Source organism: Monodelphis domestica, chromosome 4 (genome assembly GCF_027887165.1).
Source record: "Monodelphis domestica isolate mMonDom1 chromosome 4, mMonDom1.pri, whole genome shotgun sequence".
Taxonomy (NCBI): Eukaryota; Metazoa; Chordata; class Mammalia; order Didelphimorphia; family Didelphidae; genus Monodelphis; species Monodelphis domestica.
Genome location: NC_077230.1, coordinates 137,152,891 through 137,177,707, shown reverse-complemented (window position 1 = coordinate 137,177,707; position 24,817 = coordinate 137,152,891). Strand labels below are relative to the sequence as shown.

Below are 24,817 nucleotides of genomic sequence, written 5' to 3'. Positions count from 1 at the left end.
TATTACCTCTTTCACAAGACTGTCTTTTTAGGTAGTTCAAGATAGTTATCCTATCCCCATGAATCTTCTTTTCTCCAGACTAAACCTCCTCAAATTCACCAACCAATCCTCATTTGCCATGGGTTCAAGGCCCTTCACCATCCTGGTTATGCTGAATGTTCTCCATTTGTCAATGTCCTTATTAAACTATGTAATTCAGAACTAAGCACAATGGTTCAGATCATGCCTGACAAGAACAGAGTACTTAGGGATCAAGTATCATCTTGTTCCTAGAAAACTGTGACTCTTTTAATTCAGTCCCAGATTTCATAAGGTTTTTGGATTTTGCATTATGCTAGAATAGTACAAGCTGTGACTTTGAACTGACCCCAATATCTGTGAGCATCACCATTTACCATAATGACAACTCAAGAAGAGACCTAGAACCAAATGCTAAGACCAAAATTGTACTTTCCCCAGCAACCACAGACAATCCCTTCCCTTCTTTCACTCCACTCATTCTGACCACACACCCCAAATACAGTGACATTTATAATAAGTTGTTTTTCATTTCAGCTGCTTTCTAAAGCTGTGGCATCCCCATCACCTAGACCTTTTCTCCCCTCTCTCTTTGGTGATCTCATTAGGCCCCTTGGGTTCAATCATAATCCCTTTGCTAATGACTCCTAAATCTCCATAACCAGATCTAATCTCCCTCCTAAATTTCAGGACTTCCTCATAAACCACTAGCTTAACATCTCTGCCTCAATGACCGTTTGGCATCTCAAAGTTTTCTAATACAAAACTAATTTCTTTCTCCAACAAAACCCAACAGTTTCTCTAATTTCCAGATTTCTACCAAGGATAGCATGTCCTTCTAGATACTGAGGTTTACAAAATCAGGATCATCTTTGGCTCTTAACCTTCCAAAGGTTTAATTCAATCAAATGCCACATCTTGTTGATTGTACCTCAGCAATATTTATCATGCTAATCTCTTTCTGTTTACTTATGTAATTCTCACCTTAACACAGGCCCTCACCATGTCTTGCCTCTAGACTAATGCAATAATCTCCTAGTTGGTCTCCATGCCTGTAGAACTCCCCTCTCCAATGGCATCAGCCACACAGCGGCCAACTGATTGATATTCCTAAAGAGCAGCTTCAGTAGTTACCTACTGCCTCTAGGATAAAATACAAGCTTTTCTTTTTGGCAGTTAAAGTCCTTCACTACATGGTTCCAATCAGGGTTTCCAGACTGATTAAATATTACTATGTCCCTCCTTCACATGCATTTTCCATTCCTGGCCAAATTTCCTACATTCTATTTTTTCTATATGTCATTCTGTCTATGCCTTGATTGCAAACTGTGTCCCATACCTTGAATTCCCTTCCTCCTCACTCTTGCCTTTTTGAATCCCTAGTCTTCCTCAAGTTAGAGATCAGGTGACCTTTCACAGGGAAGGCAGGGAGTCCCTGAGAGCCAAGGAGAGATGTGCTATTCCTACCCCTAAAAGAGATACCCTCACCCGTATTCTTTTCTCCATCCTGAAATTTCCTTGTGTTTATACTATATATAGTTTATATTTACTTGATCTGTATAAATAGTGTTCGCCCCTTACCTTAGACCAGCAATTCTCAACCTCTCAATTTGTAGCAATGAGAATACATAATGCATATCAGGTATTTACATTCCGAATCAACTGTAGCAAAATTACAGTTTTGAAGGAGCCACCAAAATAATTTTTGGTTTGGGGTCACCGCAACATGAGGAACTGTATTGTGGGGTCACGGCATTAGAGAGGTTGAGAACCACTGCCTTAGAGCATGAGCTTCTTGAGGGTAGAGACTATTTTGGTTTTATCTTTACACCTCCAAGACCTAACTGAGTTCTGGGCCCATAGTAGGCACTCAACAAATACTTAGAGTATAAACTATACAAACTGTTGTGCCCTGTCAGGTCCCAGATAGCCAGGGTATATTCTTCCAGAGAGAATTCTGAAGAGAATTGCTGGAAACATTTGGGAGGTTAAGAGACTTGTTTATGGTTGTACAGCCAGGACCTGGAATGGAGGTCTGCCAGCTCTGAGACCAGCTCTCAAACTACTATACCACTCAAAACTCATTAGATTCCTATTGCATAGTTCGATGTCTTAGAGTGTGCATATATGATGCCAAAGGACTGACTGAGAAATGAAAAATCAAATTAAAAGTAATTAGATGTTCAGAAAAGCACCGGAAAAACAAAACTTCAGGATTTGTTAGAGTCAAGTTCCATTTTTGGTTGTCTTTCACCTTCCCTTCTCTGAGAGGTAACCCCAAAAAAGAGTCATAATTTCAGGATGTCCTAGTCAGGAGACATTCTCCTTTTGATGATTTATATAATTCATATATTACAGAACCATCTTGGATGAGTCCTCAATGAGGGGCGAGGTCTGAGTTTGCTCCTCTATAGTCCATACCAGATCATCCTGTCATTTAGCATTTCACCATTTTGTGGCTCACATGACTCTACCTCCCAAAGATACTTAACATCCTTCCTCTGCTTCTCATTCTCTCTTGGGCTTTTCTCAGGATAGCTTGCTTTCTTCTACTGTTCTCTACTATAGGTATCCCTTCCACATTGCAACTTTTTCCATCAAATTTTAAATATATTGTGCATTGGCATACAAAATCAAATGGGAATTTGGGGGAGTTTTGCAGAAGCCTTAGATGATACCCAAAGGTCAGCAAATAACAGAAAAAAAAGTTAGAAACTCAGAAATACATAAAATACATGTAGAGTATTATATATCAACATAATTTATCTTTTATACCATAAATATACACAATTAATTTTTAAAGCTAAAATAAGTAAAAAGGTTTGCCAAAAATGTGAAAGCCAGCAGATGGACACACAAAGGCTAAATATAAAGAGATATCTTAACATTGGCCCCAAATTTTACAGTAAGTTACTGTGAATATTGCATAAAATAAAAAGAAAAAAATTCGGACTTCTTCTCTGTTAGGAAGGGAGAGCCAAAATGTTTTTCACAGATTTTCCAGATATCAGAGATACACGCTACCTTGCAATGTGGAAGGACTGCATGTACTTGCTTCCATCTCTTGAACAGTTCTTTTCCAGAGCCATCGTAGCTTTAGGCTATTTGAATCTTTTCAGATCTATTGCTGGGCTAGTATGCTTTGGAACTTTTCCTCACTTTCTGCTCTTTTATATGAATCACACAGTTTCATTTTTCATACAATGGGTCTCCTCAGGCAGTTCTCTGTTCCTCTGGTTCTACTGAGTCTTTGAATTTTCTTCCTATATCCTAAGTTGGGAGTACAATGTAGGATGAAATGGGTTCTTACTTCTTACTCAGCATCTTTCCATCAATCTCAGGATTCTGAGGGGCTCCATTCTCTTTTTACCTATCTTTTTGTCAGTCCATACAAATTAATTTATGGTCTGCCATAGAAAAATATTAAATACACTTAAAAGACAATGAGGTGAGGAAGAGGAAGGGATTTGTAGCTCCTGGAGGTTCCATAGCAGCTGCTTATGACACAGAATGGATGAGGGCTGGAGAGGGGGAATGTTAGGCAACTGTACTTCAATTGCAAAGATTCCTATTTCTGAAGCAGCTATGCAGACAGAATTTGAATACAGAATCAGACAATTATAATCTTGCTTTCCCCTAAAACATTTATTTCTGCCTTACTAGGTATTTCAAAAAATTGCAATCTGCAATGCTGTCAATAGGTCACATTCCATTTAAATTTGTCTTTAGTACTCTCTAGTTCAGCTTAATCAGAGAATATGGGACTAAGGCCAGGTTCCCCTCAACCACCACTCCTTGATTAAGAGAGAAGGAGATCCTTCCACCTCTACCTTGATGATACCATAATGATAGCTGATTTCTAGAGAGTCCTGTTTTATTTTTTATAATTGTTCACAAAGTGCTTTGCATGTTACTTCCTTTGATCTTCACAGCATCCCTATGAAATGGGGAATACAAATATCATCATTTTTTAAATGAGGAAAATGAGTTTCAAAGAGAATATGGCCAAGACAAGGTAGTTACCGTGAAAAAGAGTTCAATGTTCAAAGCCAGAGGACTTGGACGACATCCTGAAGTCTTTACTAGGGCAGCCCTTCCACTTACTATCTGTGTGGCCTTGGCTAAATTGCCTGATTTTTCTAGGTTTCAGTTTCCTTACTTGTAAAATGGCATATTTATAATAGATGTTTTCAAAAGTCCCTTCCAGCCTAAGTCTATGATCATGAGTAACACAGTCAGGAGTCAAAATCAAAGTCTGTTTTACTCTATCGTAGTTATGCATTATAGACTTGAGCAACAAGCATCTTCTCTTACAGGTAGCATTGAAAAGGTTTTGTCAATAAGTCAATCAACAAAAATGTATTGAGCACTGGCTATGCATCTGATACTTTGCTAAGCACTGGAAATACAAAGCAATGGGAAATGAACAACAAAAAACAACAACAAAAAAAAGTTCCTGCCTTCACAAAGTATAATTCCAATATAACCTATCAGTAACGAGATTCCTACTACATACATACCCACAACAGGTAAAGTTGATAGAAAGTAATCTGAAAGGAGAAAGAAGGAATTAGCAAAGGTGAGGAAGGGGTGAGAGCACTGGGAAAGGTTTCCTGTGAAAGTCAGCGCTTGGGTTAATTCCTAAGGGAAACTAGTAAACTAGGAAGAGAAGGTGAGGGGGCAATGCCAGGAAACAGAGATGAAAAATGGTAAAATAGCCTGTCCACGAAACTGCCAGCAGGCTACTATAGCGGGATTGAAGAATGCCTTGAAGTAAAGACAAATTAAATCATTCTGTTGAAAGGGTCTTGGAAAAAGTCTTTGCACTCTCTGGAAAAATCCAAGGATCATTCAGCACTGTGATAATAAATTAAACACAAGAAATGATTCCGCATAGTAATATAATCTCCACACCTTGGCTTATTATGGAGGAGGGGGGAACAGAAGTATGTCTATATGGTATGTTAATTAAATTTCCAGTTGGTCCAACATTGGGAGGTGTTATGAATAGCGCCAGAGAGAGGAAGATAATATGCTGGAATGGAAAGGACTTTAGAATATTAAGATATAGGCAGAAAATAGTAACACAGACAAGACAAACTCATATATCTGTGAAGGAATAGCCTAAATGGAAATAATTCAAAGGGAAGTAAATAGTTAGAAGCTGACAAGTAGGAACAATGGTAATGGTTTTTACCGGAGCATTTGAAAATTCTTTATAAACAGTAATTGGGTTTTTACAGAAGCAAATAAAAAAAGCACAGAAAAGTTGTCAGAAAAAAGCCACTGATCATTGAAGTTAGGGTAATAAGATGCACTGCCAGTAGCATTATCTTTTAATATGAAGGACAATGACACACATAGTTTATTTGGCGGCATTGGTTTGGGTCTGGGCTAAGCAAAAGAATTAAAGGCTTATCAGATAAGAAGCTCATAGTACAACCTATGCTGTCCCTGTTCCTCCTGCTTTTGAGTTAGAAAGGCCCCTGAAAAACCAGGAATTCCTTATTAACATATTCACAAGTAACATCAATTCTAAATACCTCATAAATGAATTATCTGCTTTCAATGTAATTCAACAAATGTTCATTAAATGTCTATCATGTGAAAGGTGGCATAGTGGATAGAGGGCTATACTTTCTTGGGTTCAAGTCCTAACTCTAATGCATATTAGCTATCTGATCAATTACGGGTAAGTCATTTAACCTCTCAGTGTCCCCAAGCAACTCTCTTAAGACTATAATTTACAGATGAACTAATGATCTACATCAGTGGAAAGAGCTTCTACACTGCAAGTTTCCTATAAATAAATCACACCTGTGATTTCTTTCTGTGATAGCACAGATCACCAAATAAAATAATATATCTGTAGTTTTAAAAATTGTAAAACACTTTGTGAGGCCCAGGATACAAAGGTAAAAGTGATAGGATTCTTGCTTTCAGGAAGTTTGCATTGTCCTGGGTGCAGAAATAAAACATGCATAGGTCAAAAGGTAATTTGAAAAGGAGACAAGTGAGGACATGAGAAATTAAGAAGAGGTGACCTCTGAAGTGAGGCCTGAAGGAAGACAAAAGATCTGGGAGATAGTATTAAGTACATGGCAGACTTGGAGGATCACGTGTTAATAAATAGAGCAAGGGGGAAGTCCTCGGTTCAAATGTGGCCTCAGACACTTCCTAGCTGTATGACCCTGGACAAGTCACTCGGTTCCTATTGCCTAGCCCTTACAACTCTTCTGCCTTAGAACCAATACATAGTTTTGCTTTTGAAACTGACGGTAAAGGTTTTTTTTAAACGAATGAGTAAATAAATAGAGGCTAGAAATGTCAAGTTTGGGGTACCGATCTGGCCAATTTAGCTAGAATGACTAGTGGTTGAAGGTAAGTTAATGTGAAATAAGACAGAAAAAAATATGTTCAAATGAGATTATGGAAGGCCTTACATGCCAGAATAAGGAGTTTATATTTCATCTTGGATGTAATAGGGAAACACTGAGGATTTTTAGGTCTTTATAATCAGATTTGTTATACCTTAGAAAGATGACTTTGACAGGCTGTGTGAAGGATAAATTGGAAAGAGGAGAGATTAGAGGCAAAGATAACAAACAGAAGGTTGTTATATTAATCTAAGCAAGAGGTACTGAAGATCTCAACTTTGCCAGTTACTAGCTATGTCACCTTAAGTAAATAACTTCACTTCTCTGCAACTATATCCTCATCTGTAAAATGAGGGTGTTGGATTGGGTTTTTTCTAACAATAAACTGATGATATAGAGTGTTTGGCTTGAACTAAAGGGACCCGTGAGTGGAAAAAAGAAAGGGCTTTGTGTAATATCCAGTATTTCTGCTTTTCTACAACTCCTATCTCCTGATTCTCACTAGACCAAAGGTTCTTAACCTGGGACCTATGGATCCTCAACAAGTCCATGGATGGATTTCAGGGGCTCTGTGAACTTGCATGAGGGGGATTAAAAAAAAACCTTTTCAATAGCTTTTTGGTTTCCTTTATAATCTTTGATATTTTATGCATTTAAAACCACTTTGATGGGAGAAAGAGGTATATATAGGCATCACCAGAGCGCCAAAATGATTCATGATACAAAAAAAGGTTAAGAATCCCTAAAGCCATGAGTATCCATGAATCCTAAGTTACTAATGAAAGAGCTATGCCTAAAGAGAGTTAAACATGATGTGTGTGTGAGTATGTTTCTGTGTGAATGAGACTGTACTGACTCCACACCAAAGCAGAGGCAAAAAAAAAAATTATTTCAGTCCAAGAGACGCCAAACATCTCTGTGTCTACAATATCTAGGTGTTTAAAGCAGTGGAGACAAAACAGTCAACTGTTTGGCTGGGTTTTCATCTGATTATATTTACAAAACATGGCCTTAGTCAATGAGTTTGTGATAACCAGATGAGCAAAATCCCATGCTGTTCAAGTATTTAATTCCTCCAGTGATGCCAATCACTGGAAAGGCATATACATCAATAACCTGATTTCAGTAGAGTTGCTGTGGTCTAGCATTTCATGAGTGTGCAAGCAGTCTAGTGGCAAACTTCTTTAGCTTACTGAGGCTTGTCCTCTGGCAACAGACACACAGTCTGTCACTGGATCCATTATTGGAGCTTTTCCATCCCAGAGGTTCTCTCACAGCTTCATCTCTCTCATATAATCTCTGAAACTCCAAGATCACCTCCATACTGAAATGAGACAATGGTACAGAATTTCAGTAATGTTTGTTTTTGACTAAATCAAAAAACAAGGTAATTAAAAATTCCTTGGTAATCTTGAAATTTTGGGAGGATTATCTGTGCTCTGACTCCTCTTGTTTACATGGCTAATTCAGCGTTTTCTGTAATTATTGTTCTTTCTCACTGGTGATTAATGTCTTCATAGTTTATTATTTACAGGCTAGGGAACTAGTTATACAAACTAGGAAGTACATACAAAATAAACAGATGTAGATTTTTTCTAAAGGAAGTTTTCAATCTACTTCAGATGAGATCAGTACATATAATAATAATAATAGCTAGAATTCAGGCCTGTTCCAATTTTTATTTCATTTGATCCTCACAGAAGTCCTGCAAAGTAGGTATTATTATTAACCCCATTTTATAGATGAAGAAAATGAGGCAAACAAATGTTAAATGACTTGCCCAGAGTTACACAACTACTAATTGTCTGGGACTGTATTTGAATCCAAGGTTTCCTGATTCCATGCATGGTTCTCTATCTACTGCACCATAACATGATAATATGTACTTTAGTATTACAATGCTGTGCCATACCATGAAACAGCATTATAGCTGAAGACATCTTGCAACAAGATTTGCTCAATACATCTTTCCCTGTGAGGCCATGCTATTAATTTTTTTAAATAAAGAAAAAGTGATCTCTAAGTCATGCTATGCACACAAAGCTCTGTACCCAATTGCAGCAAGCTATATTTTCCTAAAAAATCTTGTGTATATTAAGTACAAGAATAGATAACAATATATGTAGATATAGAGATATATGATATAGACCCACCAATTGGAATGAAGCCAATTGATTAAGTTAGATCCAGCATAAACTCATAGTTTGTTAAAGTCTAATTAGAGAAGTATAACTACAGAATATCCATAATTTGAAGGAAATGCAGGAAAATATAATCATTGTCAGGCCCAGTGATACATGATGTGTACATCATGCATAAACCCAGTATCATTGTATAAACTCAAGGTTATTACTGAGGACATTGAGCATCTTTAAACACTTAACATGAAGGATTTATGATAAAAGATACATCCAATACATGCACTTTAAATATTTAGTCCTAGAAATCTCCTTTTAAGGGAGATGGACTGAGAATGAGTACCATGACCTGCAAAAATCCTCCAATATGCATTATGGGAAACGGCCTCAAGGAACAAGTACAGGCAACTGTTTATTAATCAGCCTATTAATGTTATTGTGGTTTTTTGTTGTTGTTTTGTTTTTTTCAAGAATGGTTTAGACTCATGGAAGATGGCCTTGATGAAATAATAAGGAGACATGCGGGCTTTTACACATGGTTTTCTATAGACTACTACATATTTAGTTAGCCAACAAGGCTATTGTTGTCAAATGCATTTCTAATATAAGTATTTATATTATATATAACATACTAATTATTATTACTAATGCTGATGATAGCTAGCATTTAAAGAAAGCTTTAATATTTTCAAAGTGCCTTGCAAATATCTCATTTTATCCTCAAAATAACCCTGGGAAATAGACTTTATTGTGTACCCAATCAGCATAGTTTTGTGACTTTCTTTTGTTCTATTTAGCAACACATGGATAGGAGTGAAGATGAAGATGGTAGTTGTGCATATACATCAATAAAACAAGGGATTTGAGAGTAGAGAATAGTGTAGAGTTGTATTGATTCACCAAGAGGTCAAGATAAGAAAAGATGCAAGTCATGCTATGTGCCACGTACTGTGCTAGTCAGTGGAGAAGCAAACAGAAGAAAGAAAAATTTAAAAACACTTAGACCATCCCTGTTCTTATGAGCTCACATTCTAATAGGAGAGAACCTATAGAAGAGGGTTCAGATTTAGGTCAAGGAAAGGGAAAGAAGTACAGAGTGCAAATCAAGATGGTCAAAATTAAGGTTCAGTGAACCCAGGAGAGCAATTACAGGACAGATGACTTGCATTTTGGACACGAGGGTTGGAATAGATTGGGGTTCTGGGTTATATCAAGTAAAGGTAGAAGGAGTGGGGATTAGTGTCTAACCAAGAGCAGCTGCTGAGAACTGAGCAGTAGGGCAGGAGCTGAGGAGGGGTAAGCTTCCTGAGACATGCTCTCAATATGTCATTGGGCAACTGTTGGTATGTGGGTGTCAGGTGGGCTGGGGAGAGCATGATTCCTAATTTCCTACTGACATCTAGTCCTGCTAAGTCTCCAGTTTCCCTTTGGCACATATTTGCTTAATAAATTTTTGTTAAATTAAAAAAAATTGAAGAGTCTTCTGTCTCTTGATTCCATTTTTAAAAACCATTTAATTTGACAGAGAAAAATGGAAGCTCAAAGACTATCCTCACACAAAGTATCTTTCATATATACACTAAAATCAAGCAATATATAACAGTGGAAAGAGTGCTGGGTTTTTGTGAGAAAACTAAATTTGAACCAAGCCCTTCTACTTAATCCATTTGTGACATTGGGCAAGTCATTTACTCTCTTTCATCCTTTTGTTCCTCATGTCAGAAGACAGATTGGGACAAGATCTCCAATAGCCCTTCAAACTTTCAATCCCAAGAAAAAAGTAAGATTCCAAGACAGATGGAACTACAGAGATAATTTCATTCATCTGAATATCAGTATCAATCAAGACATCAAAACAGGGGGAAAGGAAAAGGGATTCTGTAGTGATCAATCAATCAATCAGTCAATCAATCAGTCAACATGTATTAAGTGTCTATTTTGTGCCAAGCACTGTGCTAAGTGTGGGGGCATGAGCTACTGATAAATTCCATAGATTCTTCTCTTTCAAATTACATTGACTTGAAAGAGGTAGACCTTCCTATTTACCATGGAAAAACCAAATAGGTGAAAAATGCATACTACCCACATTATCCTATATGGTTAGGTTAAAAACAACAACAACAAAGTTGGTCTATCAATATACACCAAGAGCAGATGTCTAGCACCTGGTGGGAACTAGGCAGTAGAGTTGGAGTTTCGACAAGTGCTGTAGCTAGACAATGAACTGGGCCCAGAAATGAATAGGAGGAAGTGATCAGTTTGAATCACATTTGGAAATTTTTGCAATGCTTTCAATGATTGCAAGAAATTCACTAGTACAAAAGCCCAGCTATTTAGCATCAGTATTATCCCAGTGATGGCTCCATGTGGTAGGACCTGAGTTGCCCTTTTCCCCACAATAGCGATAACTTTTCCCTCAAAGGTAACAAAAGCTATTTCTAGGACTTAAATGGCCCCTGCTTCCTTTGACATGATGTCCTGGACATCTGTGAGGTTTTAGAAGTCCCGCCTATGGGCAGTTGGGTCCCCTATACTTGGTGAGCTTATGAAGACCACAGAAGTCATAAGGTCCTTTATCATATTCTATCCTGCCAGTGGAATGCATCCAGAGAAGCTAAGTAAAGTTGTATCATTGTTGCATATGCTTATTGAGTTAGGACAAAATAAACCTACTTTGGTTAACTATTCAGTGATTTCTGTGTATATCCTTCTATTCCAACATTGAACCTGAATATAGTATAGATGTTAAGTTAGCTCCTAATATTCCCCAAAATGGAATACTTAGAAGAATCAAAATTGTAAGTAACCCAACTGACAGTGAAATTGTTTGGCATTAAAAAACAACAACAAGGTTTTATCTGCAAGAATTTGTGGGAAAGATATAGTTCAGAAAATGGGTGACTGGCAAAAGAAAGGAACAGTTGATGTTAGAGTTAAGGATTATAATCGAAATGCCATGGTAGTGTCTAATATATAACAAGATCCAACCAGATCCCGTGCACTGAAGAGATCTCCTGTGGAAGATTTATGTAAAAACACAGACAAAAAGAACTTGCGAGATAGGAAGCTTACATAGGAAAAAGTTTTCATTGGGGGAAAGAGTTCATGTTATAATGTATTTATTGAGGTGTGGGTTGGTTCATGTGTAATGGGGCAAAGGGCTTTGTGTCAGCTGCTGCAAATGAAGAAGCCCTTCACCCTGAGATACAGATACAAGAAAAAAGGCAGATTGTACTCAATCAAATGGTTTTGGAGGCATACAGTTCCAGCTATGCAGCCCATGGGAAAAGGTTGCTCCCAACTATTTAGTAGACCAATATAAAATGTTGATGCATGTGCTAATTCTCCGGTCTCCTGAAAAGTTCCATTTGAGTCTTTCATCTGGGTGACTCCATAATAGTTGATCTGGGGATATAGTAAACTCCCATTTCACTTGTAGATCAGTACAATACTACTTAATTAGAGTGAACAAGAATTTCTGGGGCAGCTAGGTTGCCCAGTGGTTAGAGATCCAGGACTAGAGACTTACTGGAGATCTTGGCTTCAAATCTGGCCTCCGACACTTCCTACCTACAGGACCCTGAGCAAGTTACTTAACCCCTTTTTCCTAGCCCTTACCATTCTTCTTCCTTAGAACTGATATTTAGTATTGAGTCAGAAGATAAAGGTTTAAAAAATAATTGCTTGTTTTGAATGAGAAAAAAAAAAGTTAGACAAAGTTAGATAGTAAAAACATGCTCACAGTTGACTCCAGATAACTTTTTAAGGGAAGAGAAGCCCCAAAGGTTAGAAACAAAAACAAAAACACATTTAAAACTAAATTTCTAGCAATCTAAAGTCGGGGAAATATTTTTTTTTCCAACTGGCAAACATGATAACCAAGTAAACTGAAAAGATATGTGCATATCTGCTGTCTATAATTATAATAAGAAGTAAATATATTCTCTTTGAGATTCTTTTTTATTTGATCATTTCTGCAACTACATACTATGCCAGTTTGGATTGTTACTTTGCAGGCCTCCATTAAAGCTATTTGAATTAAGTCTTTGAGCCTTGATTCACACAACTACTTTTTATTTGTATTAATGTGAAACTTGAAAATGAGTGTCTAGTGGCTGGGCTGACTATTTTCTGTACTTACCTCTATAAGGCATGAAAATATCCATTCTCACTCATTTCTTGTCTCTGCTGGCCAAAGACACAGAAAAAGGATAACTCGTGACAGCAAGAATATAGCAAAGGGAATGAGAAGTAAGAGAAATAATGACAATGGCCCAACATGCCACAAAGCCCACCCCTAATATTGGAAATCAGAAATAAGTCTACTTCTTAAGCCACTGAGATTTAGGGACCCAGAAGTCCCAAAGAGACTGACTTCCTAACAAATTACCACTTCTGTTGGTCAATTTTGATAATTCAACAAAGAATATTTGTTACTGAATTTGGAAAACAACAACAATAACAACACTAAAGCTTAATGACATCAATTAAGCACCTGTACATTTTCAGGAGTTGCTGATAGAATTGCTTAAGTTGAATTACTCTGCTTTTTCAGGTTTAATTAATGTATATTACATGGGCCAAATCTAAAAGCTAATTAAGAGCAAAACAGATTCTCAGAAGAAAACTAATAAAATTTAGTGTCTATGCTACTTTGGAGGCATTTAGGCATAAGCTGTCTTCTGCCAATATTTTATTCAGGTATGCTTCATCTCTTCCAGTGAAATTATAAGTTTTATGAGTGCAAGAACTATGTCCTCTATGATTTTTTTATCCAACATACCACCTAGAATGGCAAGACTAATAGGTATTGAATGAAATGAAATGGAATGGAGGAGAAGTCTAGTTCACTTTAACAAATGGTATATTTGTTTTCTGGATCAGAGAATGTATACAGAATATTTAAAGTGCCACAAAACAAACTATTTGTTAATATTATTTTTGCTAATGATAATAATATAAAAAGTTATGCAAAATATAATTTTCCATTATCTTAATCAAAATAGTATTAGAGAAAATCCCTGCCTTTTGCAGAGTTCTTCTCATTCAATGTTGTCTAATAACATTTATGGGGCAGCTGAATGGAGTGGTAGATAGGACATCAGCCTGGAGTCATGAAAACTCATCTTTGTAAGTTCAAATCTAAACTCAGACACTAGCTGGGTGATACTGAACAAGTCACTTAACTTTGTTTGCCTCAGTTTTTTCATCTATAAAATAAGCTGAAGAAGGAAATGGCAAACTATTTCAGTATCTTTGCCAAGTAAACCTCAAATGATGTCATGAAAAGTCAGATACAACAGAAAATGACTAGATGACAAGAAAATAAATGTTATATTTTACTTCTTGTGGCCTTTATCCATATCAAGAAATTATTCCAGGTATGTTTGAGCAGTTGAATTCAAAAGCAAATTATATACATGGTTGGTCAGTTTGTAAAAATGTATTTTATGATATAATTTCCCAGAGCAACTTGAGTAAGCATTTATGCTAACAGGTGTTCTCTTCTTTATGAAGATGATGTGATTGCATTAGCTATGCCTTCACTATTGCTTGACAGTCCTTCTAAAGATGTTCTTTCTTCTTGAACTTCTAACTGTACTTCTACCTATTACAATTATAGCAGAGATATAACATCCATCCTATTTCACTGAGTTTGAAGCTGAGTTCTCTTAACTCTTCCTCTTCTATTCCTTAAAACATTTCAGCATCAATATTCACACTCTTCTCCTTTTCTTTGATCAAAAATAAAAAGAATTTTTTTTATTTTTTCATTTTTTATTTTCTTTAATTTTTTAATATTTTCTTTTCTCAATTACATGTAATAACAATTTCCAGCATATATTTTCTGAAATTATAAGATCCAAATTGTCTCCCTTCATTATCTCCCACTTCCAGAGACAGGGAGCAATTTAATCTGGGTTATACATGTATTATCATGTAAAATATGTTTCCAAATTGGTCATTACTATAAGAGAATACACATAAAAAACCCAAACCCCAAAATAAAAACACAAATAAACTAAAATGAAAAATAATGTTTTGATCACCATTCCAACTCCAACAGTTCTTTCTCTGAAGGTGGATAGCAGTCTTTGACATAAATACTTAAGAATTTTCCTGGATCATTTTTTTGCTAAGAGTAACTAAATCTTTCACAGTTGATCATCCCACTATGTTACTGTTACTATGTACAATGTTCTCCTGGTTCTGCTTATTCTACTATTATCGATTCAGGTAGATCTTTCCCGTTTTTCTGAAGTCATCTGCTCATTGTTTCTTATGGCAAATAGTAGTCCATCACTGACATATACCACAACTTGATCAGCTGTTCCCCAATTGATTGACTTTCCCTCAACTTCAAATTCTTTGCTACTGCAAAAAAGAGTTGCTATGAATATTTTTGTACACATAAGTCCTTTATCCTTTTTTCAGATAGCCCTATTTTTTAATAATTTTCGGCCTGCATTTTGGATCCTATTTGTTCTTTCCTCCTCCATTAAATTGCTTCAGTAATCATTCCATTTTAAATTTAATAAGACATTTTTGTGAAAAAATACATGAGCTAGATGGATACAATTTTGTGAGGCTGTTTCGAGATAAAAACCCTATTCCAAAGAAACTCCATTGTGATGGGAGCATACCACAGACCATCCAGATTGAACAAATTGAGGAAAATGAGAGATCAAGAATAAGAGAATAAACTTAGAATAAAGGCAAGATATAGTAGCATTGGGGCAACTTCTATCTATTGGAGTTTTGTTTCTGATTAAAATAGGACAAAAATTAAATGCCTTAGTTATCTTAATTATATATTTTTTAAATTCTTTAAAAAATAAAGGAAGCTATATTCATGATAGGTAACCAGACTAGAAAACACAATAAAAAGATATTGTTTTATCCAGGACTTCAAGACAGATAAGGCCTGGAAATCTAAGCACAATTTGGTGTGCATTCTACATGAGGGGGAGGGGAGTTGATTTCTAATAGCTTATAGAAAGGATAGCTAAGATTTTATTACCTAAAACTCTAAATGGTATGCATATCCATGAGGAATGTCATATTCTCAAGAAAAAAAAATTCAGATAACATACACACAAAATGTTCTGATGAAGGAGTAAAGAATCAGCTGTCTAAAGAGACTATGGTGAATTGGACAGAGTATCCATAGACAAATTTAGATTTTTAGAAGATTTATATAAACAATGAAAGTCATGTCAAGGGAATTAGGAAGAACGTGGACATTGTCTTATCAGAATAATGTCAACAGCGATAAAACTCAGCAAACTGGAGAGAATAGAGTTTAATAGAAGCATATATGGATATGTAATTCTATCCACAATTTCTTTTCTTCACTATTCCCAAAAAATCCCAGCTCCGCTTTTCTGTACAATTTTTTTATTCACGTTAGTGCTCTCTGTCAATGTTGCTGACTAATTCTAGGAAAATAAGATACAAAATCATCCAGTAACCATTTTCTGATATTCTTTTGAAGACATCCCCTTGCAGTCACCCAAGTTCCCAGCCTGAGCCATTCATGACTCTTCCCTTTTCTCCCCTTATATGCAGTTAGTTCTCAAGTCTTGTTGATTCTGCCACTTTAAAATATCTCAAATACATCTCCTTTCAGTTTATAAAACAGTCATCTTAGTCCCATTCCTCATCTCTCAGCTAGACTATTTCAATAGCTTCCCAACTGGTCTCTCCACACCCTCTCTCTCCTTTACAATTCATCCTTCAGTGTCCAGACTGATTACCTCAAAATTGAGTTTTGACTATGTTATTCCTCTTTTCAAGAAGCTTCAGTTGCTCCCTGTTACCTTCATGATAAAATATAAAATATCCCTTCCTTCATCTAAACCCTTTCACAGTCTGACTCCAGCCTATCTTTCTAAGTTTTGTTCAGTCATTTTAGTTAGGTACAACTCTTTATGACCCCTTTTGGGGTTTTCTTGACAAAGATAATGGAATGGTTTGCCATTTCCTTCTCCAGTGCATTTTTGCATAAGAGGAAACTGAGGCAAACAAGGTTAAATAACTTGCCCAAAGTCACACAACTAATAAGTGTTTGAGGCTATATTTGACCTCAGGTTTTCCTGACTTCAGCCCTAGAGCTCTACCCACTGTGCCACCTAGTGCCTATCTTTCTGGGTAGTTCACACATTAGTCCCCCTCTTTCTGAAATGACCTGCTTACTACTCTTTGTAGAAAAGTATGTGTTGGTAAATGCTTAACAACTAATGCCATCCCTCCCCAAAAGGATGCACAACATACATTTAAGTTTAGCCTGCCTTATTAACAATTTCTCTCTCACATTCTGAATAAATCAAGCCCTGATTTGTAAGCTTTACCAATTTTTAAGGAATAAATAAATGGTCACACTGAAAATTTAGCAATCAACTATATCAAGATCAAACTGGCTCCAGAAAATTCCTGTTTATAAACAACATATAGACAATTTTCTCCCACATGCATAGAATGTTCTCTCTCCCTCTTCCCTTCCTTCTTTCAAATTCATCTCATTTCATGTGTTCACCTAGAAGGGGACTTTCTCAAGTTGTCTCCCTTAGCCACTCTTAAATTAGTGTGTATGTAATACAAACATATGTACATTCTGTTGCTTAATAATCTTAGCTAACATCTACATGGCATTTTAAGATTTGTAATGCTTTTTTACAGTGATTATTTCTTCTTATCTGCACAATAATCCTCTTAGTAGGTGATTTTATTGTCCCCATTTTAGAGATGAAAAAACTGAGGCTGAAAAGGCAAAGTGAATTGCGCTGATAAGCACAACTAGTAAGTATCTGAGGAAGGATTTAAACTCAAATTTTCTTCCAGAAAATCAGTATGCCATTGGAGAGAGAGCATTAGACCTTGTCAAGAAAAATGGGATTCAAATCCCATCTCTGATGCAAACTACCCCTGTGATGTTATGTAAAATACTTTGCCTCTTACTTGCTTCATCTAACAACTAGGATGTTAGATGAGAAAATCCGTAGTTCCTCCTTTTGGCTTTACCTAATATTCTGTAACTATAACTAAAACTCAGTTGTGGCCTTATTTAGTACCTGAAGTGCCTGGGAATAGATATTTCTACTCTAAAAGATGAACAAGATAATAGAACCTGCTCTCTGAATTATCTTTAAGGCATAGTTCTTGAGTCTGCTTTCTAAATGATGAGTTCTGGATGAAAATTAAATTCTAGATGTACAAAGGAGGTCAAGCACCAATACACACAGAATCATAAAATAAAAAAGTATACTTTTATCAGGATCTGTTATAAGAAGCTTAGTAACTTGCAGGCAATGATAAAAGATAAGCAAATGTGTCTACCAGCAAGATAACACAATGATTATAGTTGAAATATAGAGAAAATAAAAGATATATTTTAGTGTTACTAGAGTCCAATAACTCTCTGAAAAGGTTGCCAATATTTAAGTTTTCCTCATCAATAAGAAGAGGAAAGAAGTAACCATTTATTAAGTGCCTACTGTTTGTCAGACAGTGTTAAATACATTAGAAAATATTATCTCATTTGATCTTTTTGAAAATTTTGTTTGTAACATTAAAATATCCAGGGTACTCCTTCACCCCTTCTCTCCATCCTTTTAAAGAAGGTATCATGTGACAAAAAGATACATGTATATATAAAAGTATGTCCTTGTTATTGCCATTTATCAGTCTTTTCTCTGGAGATAGATGGTCATAAGTCATTCTTCAAACAATATTTCTGTTGCTGTATATAATGCCCTCTTAATTCTACTCATTTCACTCTTAATAATTTCATGGTAAGTTTTTCCACATTTTTCCAAAATTAACCTGTTTGTCATTTGATCATTACAATAATTCAGGGAGGTAGGTGATATTTTAATCCCTATTATACAGTTCAAGAAACTGTGGCAGATGAGCAATAGTTTACTTCAAATTTCATTTCCTATCATCTTGTGCTATATTAATAACACATCAGTGAACCATGATTCACTGGTGAAAAAACCCCTCCACTGTGGCCAGTAACCATCTGTGTATCGTGTATGGTCTTAGAGACTTTCCTGGAAGTGGAGGGATGAATGATGTGGCCAAGTCCACAATGAACAGGCCTTCATGACTCCAAGGCTAACATTCTATCCACTATGCCATTCTGTTTGATCCAAAATAAAGGGCAACCCACATAAAATTGTATGACATGGCCCTTCTACATATACCCGTGAATCCTAATCTTTGTAAAATTGTAACACTGTCAATGATTACTAATTTTAATAACATAATAATATATATTTCTCCTTTTTGAAATAAGGTATATTTTTGTTTTAAAATTTTATGATATTCTTTGAAAGAATTAAAAACTATGCTGGGGTTCTCTATTGGCAGGATGATAGAATTGGGCAAGTGGCTGTACTAATTGTCTCACGCACTTAAAAAGTGCTAAGTGAATACTGTGCACTTTGGTCAATAAGGGAATGGCCACCTATTCATTACTCTCAGCAAAAATCTGTGCTGGCCAGGGATGGTATTAAGATGATATATTAAGTACTCCATAGGTCAAAGAAAATACACATAATAGATTAATACAAAAATCATACTGATATTACAATTACAATCAATTACATTAGAAACCAATCTTCCTCTCAATACTTATTTTAGGATTGGTATAAGAGCTAATTTCTAGGCCTTTAAAATACTTTTTTTGGGGTCTAATACCTTTCTAGCTTTTCATTAGATAGTGTGAAGAAAATGTGCTAACATATCATTAAAGGTTTTTTAGCATCGGCAATAAGTTGATAGCATCTTATAAGCTCAAAAAATATTTAACAGCCTACAAAATTTTCACCAATCCTAACAGCATTTTCCTGTGTTATACCAGTGATACATACACCTGAGGAGGGTGAGCATCATCAATGCCCTGAAGAACTCCAATACTGGGACACCAGTTTGTAGGCTCAATTTTTTTTAAATGAAATCACTTTCTTTTAAAGTGAATCTATCCTGATCTGTCTTTTGAAAGTTACAAAATGAATTCCATTTTATTAAATAATGCAAATATTTTTCTTGGCACCATTTAGCCAGTGGTTCTTGGCTTCTTTTGTAGAACAAACCATGTTAATTTGAATTGAAAGAGGAGAAGGCCATTTTAATCCACTGGCAAGCAAATTGATTGTCTGCTATGTACTCTATGTTCAAAGTTTTCTCTTTTTTTAATAATTAGGACCTTGGATTTTAGTGAACCACTCTCCTGAGAAAGAGAACAGGAACCTTGACAAAGAAAGCTGAGATCAAGGATGCTTGATGGAGATATAGAGAAAAGCTTAGTGATTATTAACCCCAAGGCTTATCCGCCATCATAGTTTTCTAATAAATTGCGTGCGCCAATGAGTGCATGTTCAAAGAAGAACAAGCATTCATATTGAGATGAGACTCTATGCTGAAGGAAGAGTAGCAATAATAGGCTCACAATACCATACCATGAACCTAGCCTTGTAGTCCCTGGTCACAATATCTTCAGAGGAGGACTTAAATTCTAGTTGAGGATGCTATAGGAAAGGAAAAAAATAACCACAAAAATATACTATTTTAAAATTTTGTTTCATTTTTTTTCTTCCCCCATTTGGCAATTACTTCAGGCAAACTATATGGAACCAAAAAATATAGGTCAAGTCAAGAGAGTAAGATTTTAGGACACATTGTAATGGTTTCAAGGGGAATGAAGGCAGGAATGGCAACACTGATGAAAGAGATGTGAAACCTGGAAAAAACTCTTGGAGACAAGATAAGAAAGGACTTTTCTCGTGTAGGCAGCCAGGAGGTCAAGAATTGGACTTCCTCAGATTGTTCTCAGATGTTCCTCAGATGATTCAAGGTGAAAAATATATGTGTTAACTTCCTTATAAGAAAAAAGCCAAGGAGGTCTTGTCTGTGGTTGGGAATTGATTCTGGGGAAAGATCCAGAATCAATTGAACATAGTAAGTAGCCTCGTGTTCGGTAAACCCAAGGACACTAACCACTAAAGATGCCTTATTCAACAAAAACTGCTGAGAAAACTGGAAAGCAATTTAGCAGAAATTAGGTTTAGAGTATCATTTTATATCATACATCACAATAAGTTCCAAACAGATACATGAAAGAAAGAATAGTAACTCTACTACACTACAATCCTAACTTCCAGTCCAGTCGTGGAGGGATAGAGAAGCCTCTAGGAAGGAAGGCTGAGACCTCTAAATTTCCTTGCCAAATCAAGGCTGCCAAGTATAAACCTAGCTCTCTCTCGAAAGAACGTCATGCTAAATCTGTCTTACCTAATGAGCAGAAGTCATTCAAACCAGGCACAGTGTATAGACTGCTGGAGTTAGAGTCAGGAAAAGAGATTTGCCACTTATGCTAGCTATATAACAATGGGTTATGCTCTTAACTTCAAGAAACCTAAGTTCCCTCATTTGTAAAATGATCATCATAATACTTGCATTATGTACTTCACAGCATTGTTTTAAATTCAAATGAATTAATGTGTGTAAAGTGCTTTGCAAACTTTAAAGTGGCATATACATTCCACCTATTATTAGGAATAAAAGAAAGTCAGGAAAAAGAGGAAAGTCAGAGAGAATAAAGCTGAAGAAAAAACAAGGCTAACTTACCCATAATTTGCACCTAAGAAGCAAATTAACTAATTAGATACATACAACCTCACTATGAGAGCAGCTAGGTTGGCACAGTGGATAGAATACAGGATCTGGAGTCAAGAAGACTCATCTTTCTGAGTTTAAACTAGTCTCAGGCATTTATTAGCTCTGGGACCACAGGGAACTCACCTTATCCTGTTTGCCTCGCTTTCCTCATTTGTAAAATGAGCTAGATGAGCTGAAGAAAATTATCTCTGCCAAAAAAAATTCCAAAATGGCATGGTGACGAGTCAGATACTGCTGAAAAAGACTGAATAACAACCTAGCTAAAGACTAGGATGTACCTATAAATACAGGTCGCACAATAGATAGAGCATGAAGACTAGAGTCAAGAAGACTGGAGTTCAAATATGGTTACCTGTGTGCCTCTGAGCAAATCACTTAATTCTGAGTACCTCAATGTCCTCATCCATAATATGATGATGAAAATAGCACCTACATTTCAGTGTTGTTGTGAGTATTAAATGAGATAATAATCATAAAGTGCTTAGCACAGTGCTGACAAGAAGCAGGTACTATATAAATATTAGCCATTATTATTGTAAACTTTCCTCTCTCATTTGTTATTGTAAGCTGTGTATACTTCCTTGCACTTAATAGCAAAACCCTTAAAAGTACATGAGCCATCTGATATCAGGGAATAGAAAAAGGTTTGCATCCTCGACTGTGGAAAGAATACAAGTTAGATCAGAGAATTTAAGAGTCATAAAGGGGCTCTTAGATACCATGTAGTCCAACTTCTCACTTTGAAGATAAGAAAAGTGATGCCCAGGAAGGTTAAATTATTTTTCCAAGGGCACAGAGATGAGTCAGGGACAGAGTTAGAATTCAAACCTCAGTCCTGTGGTTATAAAGTCTCTTAACCTCCCTGGACCTCAGATTCCTTATCTTTTAAGTGAGGAGGTTGTACTGGATGCCCTCTGAAGTCTCTTCTAGCTCTCAATCCCTGATTTTATGATCCTAAATGTACCATTATTCTCAGCACCATGGCTGCATCTGATCAAAGCAGGGAGGCAGTAATAGTGAGAATCCAGTAGGAGACATCATTGAGCCAGATCATTGAGGTTTGCTACTTGGAGGAAAGAGCAGTGACCCTGAGAATACTGGGTTGTGTTACCAGAAGGATTCCAGTTTCTGTCAGGCTCTGGACCTGTGGCCATCAGCTCCTTTACTTTGGATCTGTTGCAGTGCTTTAGGTGACTTGGGCATTGGGATAATGGAAGCAGTGAAGATTAATTCACTTCAATTAGCATCATTATTATTTCTTCAAAATGTAGGACTTCTCATCATTTAGCCACTGGTTTCAGGAAATAGGACAGGAAGTATTATCATCTCTAATACTATTTGGAGCCATGTAGTGAGCTTGTTTCCTGTTTTAAAGACACTGCTGACTGGTTTCCTTCTTTCATTCAAATGCCTAAAAAAGATGGCAGGATTCCTACTCTATCGGGTAAAGAGAAGATGTATGTAGATGGGAAAGAGTGGGCATTCTTTAGCTACCATTAATTCAGAGAAATTCTGATTCCAGAAGATAAAAGAAGGCTGTTGCAGTGGTCACAGCAGCACTCTCCTATAGGGATACTATATTAGTAGTAACAATCTTGAATAGGTTCTATCTTCATCCATAGCTAGATAAGTAGATAGACAGACAGATATTCAGTTCTTTTTTTTTTTTTTGTTATGAATCTCAAATAACCATTACTTACAGGCTGAGTGAGGTGATCTCTGGCATCAGAACATACATTTTAGCTCCTGCAATTTTACAACAAAAAGGGGAAAAGGGAGCTCTTCCCTCATTGCTGATTCTCTGGCCTGTTTTGTTCCACCATCTGCAATCAAATTGCCTGCACGACCTTTTTACATAATTTGAAAGTGGTGCTGCTGAATAGAAATGTGCCAATAGAAACTGACATTTATCTTGTGGGGAGATATAAATCAGTATCTAGAGACTTGTTCAGTAATTCACACTAAAAACAAAAAAAGGTCTGATAAGAAACACATTGGATTTCCCTGATGGGGGCATTGTAGCTCTGGGTGAAACAAAGGGATTGGAAATGATCCCCCTGAGCTAGCTGTTCATGTCCCCTTCCTATTGTGGAGGCACACTGCATAATTACAGAACACGGATCATGATAGCATTACTCTTGGGACGCAAGATGAATGGAGTTTTTGCTTCCACCAATTTAGAAATGTTTTTAAAGGCTTCTAAGATTGACTTTAAGTGCATTTAAAGCTTGCCTTTGGAAAGGTTTTAGGTTGTGTGTGTGTGTGTGTGTGTGTGTGTGTGTGTGTGTGTGTTTTAATTTCCCTTCTCTCTGCATGCTTTTACTTTTTTTGTACTCTGTTTTCCTCATAGAAATCAGAAGGTAATGAATACAAAATACAATGAATAGCCTGGCTGTGTAGCAAAGCTGCAGGTAAAGTTTCCCTACACAAGAAATCTATTCTAGACTTAGTTTTCTTTTCTTCCCTTGAGGATTCTATCTGCCATAGGGAGAAAAAAAAATCTCACTAGAAACAAGATTACCAATTTATAGCTGCTCCCTCTTGGAGCTGTTTAGAATTGCTTTTTCTCATATAAGATATAACATGTCTATAGCAGTTTAGTAAGACTAACTTGCCTGTCCAAGCATAGGTCAGACCAAAATTAGAAGGGTGTCAGATATCAGGAGAATAGAGAGATCAGGAAGGAGAGGGAACTCGAAACCATGCCATCCATACCAGGATCAGCTAAAGGAACTGAAGATGTTTATCACAGAGAAAAGCAAACATATGGAGATACAGTAGCTGTCTTCAAATATTTGAAGAGTAGTCATGTAGAAGAGAAATTGAATTTGTTCCTTTTGTCCCTGTGGGACAGCACCAAGACCAATAGTAGAATATACAAACAGGGAGATATGGGCTCAAGGTAAGAAAAAACTTCCTAACAATTAGATATACTCAAAACTAGCCTGATCTGTTTACAAAGCTGGAAATACCCCACTCTTGAATATCTTCTAGCAAAGTCTGGGCAACCACTTTTAATTGATGCAGAGAGGGTTTCTGTTCATGGCAGATTGTTTAACACAATGAAAAGAATCCTATACTTGGATTCAAGAAAGAACTGGGTTCAAATTCACCTCTGCACCTTACTGGCTGTGGCACCATAAATAAGTCACTTAATGTCTCTGAGCCTCAGATTCCTCATCTATAAATGAAGAAAAATAATGTCTGCAGTATTAAGCGACAGGGTTGTTGTGAAGATCATTAGAAACATGGTATGTGCAATATAAGTATCAGCTATTATTGTGTATATAATGAGCTAATTTACACTAATGAATCTTTTTAAATTCTATATAAATATTACATGTATAAATAGATTCATAGATATATCAATATGCCATATAATTAATAACATCTAATATTATAGTATATATGGTCATACATATTACACATGTCTATGTATATACATGTACATATATACATACATGGGGATATTTACTGGGCTAAAATGTAGACTAGGTCTGCCCCAAACTTAGTTTATAAGCATTGAGCCCCTTTTAACATGCATGGGGAATGGCTCATATAGCTATATATAAATCCTCCCTTCTCTATCTTGGATGTCAGGTG

The 24,817-nt window shown here is 36.2% G+C and overlaps 1 protein-coding gene and 1 long non-coding RNA gene across 2 annotated transcripts in view; one reads left to right on the top strand and one right to left on the bottom strand.

Moving 5' to 3' along the window:
- The window catches only part of NXPH2 (neurexophilin 2), a 165,236-nt gene that overhangs the window by 78,292 nt on the left and 62,127 nt on the right, over nt 1-24,817 (top strand). The window lies entirely within an intron of this gene.
- Nucleotides 7,221-24,817, bottom strand: part of LOC130453690 (uncharacterized) — a 43,372-nt gene continuing 25,775 nt past the window's right edge. Inside the window, exon 3 of the long non-coding RNA XR_008911179.1 lies at nt 7,221-7,719. This is a non-coding gene — a long non-coding RNA (uncharacterized LOC130453690). The remainder of the gene's footprint in view (nt 7,720-24,817) is intronic.